Here is a 5,961-nt window from a genome sequence, read left to right on the forward strand (position 1 = left end):
GACTCTTTGTTCTGTGGGGTAGAGAGCAACGGGAGGCTCCCAGAACAGAGGACCCTCTTTTTTAGAGCCTAAGGGTGATGCATACTAACTGTGAGCTCCACGAGGCATCCAACATCTAGCAGAGGATCTGGCGTATAGTAGGTGCTCAATAAATTCTTCTTGAGTAAGCAAATGGATAGCACTGACTTCCAAAATCAGTCACAGTCATGTCCATTACAAGGTTCTTGCGACAGTGACTCACAGTGCAGCCCTGGCACCCCTGTTATCAGCACGTGGTTGTCGCCTGAGTCAAGGCCATGAGTCAGAGGACAGAGGCAGGGCATGTGTCAAGACTTAGAGAGGAGACTGAGCGAGGATCCTGGACCGGTTGGGGGCAGAAGGAGGCTGTGGTTGAAGAGAGTGTGAGATCCAGGAGGAGATCCAGGTGAGATCGAGGCCAGGGGTCTCAGAGGCTCAACCAGAGCTGGGTTTGGAAGATGGAGGAAGAGGGAGGGGACGCAGGCTTAGGGTGGCAGATGGGGAGGAGAGGAAAGAGCTAGTTCTGGGAGGACCAAGGGGCAGGCCAGGGAGTTAGCCAGAGTGAGATGCAGGGAAGGGAGCTACGGAGCCTGTCGGGGAGAGCACAGGATCTGGAAGGAGTGACGGGTGTGTGTGTTTCTGCACAGTGATTAGAGGCCTGGAGAAAGGGAGTGAAAGCCTCGAATGGGGATCCCAGGAGCCAAGAACAGGTCCTTTCCTCAAGAAATGTTCTGGGCGGACCCCTCTCCCCCGACTCGGGTTACACACTGGTGTTTCCTATTTCAGGCCCTAAGCCCCAGCCCAATCGCCTGGCCTCCACCCCCTCCTCCCTCCCTCTTGCCTCCACCTTCCCCAGGGAGGGACAAACACACTTGATATATGAAGTGTTTCCACCTCTATGCTTGGGAATCCCACAAAGGCTTCAGTGTGTGGTGGCCCCTCCTCCCCTCCCCCGCAGTCCCTCCCCTTCATCCTTCTGTCTGGGAGTCTGGGAGTGCCTCCTTTTCCCTGGGGGTGTCAGAGAGAAGGTGGACAAGCTGTGGGTTGGGAGGTTCCCTGTCCTCTCCAGCCATGTCCCTTCCATGGCTGGTGGGCAGGCACGGAATGATGACCACTGGTTTCTTTGGCTTCCCACAAGGGCCCGGTTCTGGAGGTCAGAGGGTGGGTGGGAGGGCTTTGCTTCTAATTTGCCTCTTTGCTTACCCTGCCCACCTCACTCCTTGCTGCCAAAGCCCCCTCCCACAGGTCAGGGGAGCATTTTCTCCATACAGGAACCCAAAGGAGAAAGAAAACTGAAAGTCTTCAAATGCTCCCTATGTGCCAGGCATTGTGCTAGGCCATTTTACAAAAGTCATCTCAATTCCTTCCTGGAAAGCTTTTGAAATAGGTATTTTTACAGCCGAAGACAAGGTGAGGCGAGCAAAGTTGGACGTAGTATGGCACAGGGTTCAAGACCATGGACGTAGGCAGCCGACAGACCTGGGACCAAATCCCAGCTCTCGGCTTCATGAGCTCTATGAATGGGGCAAGATTTTTATCCCCCAAAGACTCAGTTTCCCCATCCCTAAAGGAAGGGTATAAGGCTCTTCACAGGCTTGTTGGAAGTATTAAGTAAGATATGGTGCATGAAATACGTGGGAAGAGGTATGTAGTAGATGCTGAGATTATTATTTTTGAACAGTCCCATAACTGGTAGGGGGCAGAGCAATCCCTGAGCTTTCCACTCCCTGACAAGGCTCTTCTCAAGAGGGCCGGAGCCCTTGGCCCAGTGGAGTGGGCTAGTGGGGACAATGAGGCTAGGCGGAGTCAGCAAGCCGGTGTGTGTGTGTGTGTGTGTGTGTGTCGGAGAGAACTCCCTTCCAATTCCCAGGGACCCTCTGTGGAAGTACAGATGGCGTGAGGACTCTAAAAGAGCCTGAAGTCAGGGAGCCCTGAGGACACAGACATCCCACTTCCCACCCACAGGCAGGGGGAGGACCCACTGCAGCGCCGTGGGTGGTCTCCTGGGCCAGCTCCTCCTCTGATTAAGGGAGAAGCTGCAGCTGGCCCTGGGCCACACCAGCCACTCCCACCCCCAGCCACACCACGTGTCCATCACTCTGACCCTTCCTGCCCCAGTAGTACAGCAAAGAGTGGAAATGGGCACACTCAGGGTGTCTGGAATAACGTTTTAGGTGTGAACAAGCGAGAAGATGTGCTGAGCATGCAAACACAGGTACCAGGCACCCATGCGGGGGATACGATTTGGGTTCATGTGCATTGCATCTTATATGCAAGGGGGTGCCTGTGTACATACACATTTGTGGTCACACAACCTCCAGACTTACCCTGGGCTCCCTGGGTGTATGTGGGTGCCATGTGCCAGGATATGTGCATGTGTCCACGTGTGTGACTGCATGTCAGACAAACTCCCTGGAGCTGGGGCTCTGCAGGAAGGGTCAGATGGCAGTCTGAGACACTTTTCATGTGTCAGGAAAACCAGGCTCCCCTTTCAGGAAGCCTTCCCAAGGAAAATAAACTAGCCCAGCTCCTGGGGCCAAGGGGGAGGGAGCAGGGCATGGGGAAAGAGAGAAGGTGACTGAGCATGGTGGAGGAGGTCACGGAGCAAGGCAGTCAAATGACACCCCTTTGACCCCACCCGATGACCCCATCCTGATCTCTGGAAATTCTCTTCCTTTCACTTTGTCCTAAGAGGGCTTTGTCCTCTTGCTTCTCTTCAGATCTTTTTTTCTCCTTTCCATCACTCTTCTCTCCCTTCTCTCTCCAACTTCCTCTCTTCCTCCCCACTCCTACTACTCTGGCTGCCTGCCAATCACCTCTGCTTCTCTCTCACCTCCACTGCAGAAGCCAAAGCCATGGTCCACTTATGAGAACAGGTGGTCAGAAAATCTCGATAAGCAGCAGTACAGGTGTACCAGTTGTTATTAAGAAGCCCCTGACTGGTGCCTTTAGCAATGGAGGGGATTTTTATCTATTGATAATTGACTACATCATTTATCAGATGTTTATTAAACACCTGGTTTGTGCCAGGCACTATGGTTGGCTCTAGAACTACAACAAATGGGCTCTGCCTCATGGAAATTTCAGACCGACAGGGGAGTCAGAAATTAATCAAAGCCACGTACATAATATAAAATTAAAACAATGTTGAGGGAGTTCCCTGGTGGTCCAGTGGTTAGGACACTGCGCTTTCACTGCCAAGGGCCCGGGGTTCAACCCTTGGTAGGGGAACTAAGATTCCATAAGCTGTGTGGCGCAGCCAAAACAAACAAACAAAAAACGTTGAAAAAAACAAAAAAACAAAAAAAGTTGAGGGCTTCAGAGAGAGGAATACATAGTACATATAAGTATTGTGAGAGCCTCTAAGGGGGGAATTAACATGGTCAGGGGATGGGAAAGATTCACTAAGGAAGTGATTAGTCTAGGTTGGAGGGAAAAGTAAGAGTTAACCAGGCCAAGGAGTGGAGGGAGTGGGTGTGGAGTGAGACAGATTATTGGATTGTTGTAGGCAGAGGGGACAGCATGTGGAAAGGCCCTGAGGCCAGAGGGAGTGAGGTCCATTTGTGTAATTGAAGAAAGGCTTGTGTGGTGAGGAGAGAGAGGGAACTTAGACGGGGCTGCAGCAAGCTGTGCATGCTCTCCTAGGCTGTGTTAAGGATCATTTGTCTAGACAAAATGCCAATATGCATTGTAAGTATGATATATTTTATAATTTTTTAAGAAAGCATACATTCATTAAGACTTTTAAATGATTTTATGTTTTTTCACCACAACAGCATCCACACATATTTGAAGAACAATAGTACACAGATCTGGGGACTTTCCTGGTGGCACAGTGGTTAAGAATCTGCCTGCCAATGCAGGGGACACGGGTTCGAGCCCCGGCCCGGGAAGATCCCACATGCCGCGGAGCAGCTATGCCCGTGCGCCACAACTACTGAGCCTGTGCTCTAGAGCCCACAAGCCACAACTACTGAGCCCGAGTGCCACAACTACTGAAGCCCGCACGCCTAGAGCCTGTGCTCTGCAGCAAGAGAAGCCACCGCAATGAGAAGCCCGCGTGCAGCAACGAAGACCCAACGCAGCCATAAATAAATAAATAAATAAATAAATAAATTTATTAAAAAAAAATAGTACACAGATCTGGGAGACAGTGGGAAATCTGCAATCTATAGATTCTGTTAGGTCCACTTATGAATTCCCAGGGCACCCACAGGTTGAAGGTCACTGGGCTGGGGAAGAGAGGAAGGGAAGGGGTAGAGAATCACTTCAGTGTGTTGCCAGGGTCTGGGTCAGACAGAAAAAGCCAAGCTGAGCTGAGCTCCACACACTCTCTCCCGCAGCGTCTGACCCTGGCCCTCTGCCACCCCAGCCATGTGCTTAGCCCCTAACAGCTGGAGTGGCTTGTGCTGGCAGCGGGCGGGGCTGGGAGAGGGATGGGACAGCTGAGCAGGGAGGGGAGAAAGGAGGAGTAGAGCGCTGCTCAAAGCAGGGCCTGCGGACCAGGAGCATCAGCTTCGCCTGGAAAGCTGCTGGGAATTCAAATTCTCAGCCCCACCCTTGACCTACTGAATCAAAATCTTGAAGCGAGGTGGCCTCTGCGGCATTATGTTTTAACAACCCCACCAGGTGACACTTAGGCACTGCTGAAGTTTAAGAACCAGCAGTATAGAGGGGTAAGTGCTCTAGCCTGAATCTGTGAAAATAGGAGTTGAATCCTCATTCGTCCATCCGGTCAGCCATCCAGCCATCCCCTCTTGCTGGATACTCTGTTCATGGAAGCCTTTCTGAGGGAAAGGCACAGAGATGGAAATAACGTGGCTCCCTCCGGCCCAGCCCCACCCCCCCCCGTAGCCTCTCCCTTGCCTCTGTCTGGCCTCTTGTTCTGGGACCCCCCATCCTAGCCCATGTGTGTGGGTGGGGGAGGGGAAGTGTCTCGGGAGGGGTGGCAGGCGAGGCTTCCTGGCAGACCCAGCTGTCCTTTCCAATCCACACCTCACCCCCCCCGACCCCCAGCTCCCTCACAACAAGCACACCCAGCAGCTGCAGGAAGCGCCCAGCCTGGCGCAACTCTAACCCCAATGTCCCCCAGCTCCGGGGAAGCGGAGTTCAACCTGTTCTTCCTTGATGACCCTCCCAGACCTACCACAGCCTGGACCCATGACATCTCCCAAACCCTCCTCTCCTTCCCCGCAAACCTCCCCTCTTGAGGGGATTGGGAAAGACTGTCACTGGCCGTGTCCTCACCCCAGTGCCCCCAGCCTGAGCCTCAGCCCCAGCTGTCAGCTCCTCAGGTCACAGCCCACCCCCACTGAACGCCACCCCACACTGTGGGTGGGATCTCATCTCCACACAGGCCAGGCAGCTGGCTGGACCACCTGCCTCAGGAGAGACCAAATGGAAAGCGGAGAGGAAGGGCAGGGGTGGGGTTGCTCTGAGGGAAAGGAAACGGGGGTGAGAGGGCTGAGGTCAGGAAGTCTAGGCTGTTAGAGCTGGAAGGGATCTCAGGGATCAACCAGTTCAGTCTGGACATTTTACAGCCCTCCCCCAGAAGGGGGAGAGAGTCAGGGTACCTGTACATCGGAAAGCGCCGTCCCCCAACCGACCCTAGTCCATTTCATCATACAGGGTCTTCCTTGAGTGAACTGCGTATTTCTTCTCCCCATCACTCATTTTACTACTCCCGCCTGCCCACGACTGATATTAAGTTCATTAGGTCATTTCGTATTCACTCCATGTTTGTAACTTTTTGTGGCTTAGGAGTGTGTGTGTGTGTGCGTGTGTGTGTGTGTGTGTGTGTGTGTGTGTGTGTGTACTGCCTCCACCGTCAGACTGAGGGTTTCCCAAGGACAGAGCCTATGTCTCTACCATCAGTTTAGGCATTCCTAGAGGACAAACGATGTTTCCCTTCCATCAGGAGTTCCCTGAGGGCAGGGGCCGTCT

General features: G+C 53.1%; 1 long non-coding RNA gene across 1 annotated transcript; it reads left to right on the top strand.

The window, feature by feature from the left end:
* Nucleotides 1–303: 303 nt before the first annotated feature.
* LOC130705968 (uncharacterized) lies at nt 304–4,149 on the top strand. Its single transcript, XR_009006388.1, has 2 exons — nt 304–424; nt 3,795–4,149. It is a non-coding gene; the product is annotated as an uncharacterized LOC130705968 (long non-coding RNA).
* Nucleotides 4,150–5,961: the final 1,812 nt, after the last annotated feature.

Source organism: Balaenoptera acutorostrata, chromosome 20 (genome assembly GCF_949987535.1).
Source record: "Balaenoptera acutorostrata chromosome 20, mBalAcu1.1, whole genome shotgun sequence".
NCBI classification, from domain to species: Eukaryota; Metazoa; Chordata; class Mammalia; order Artiodactyla; family Balaenopteridae; genus Balaenoptera; species Balaenoptera acutorostrata.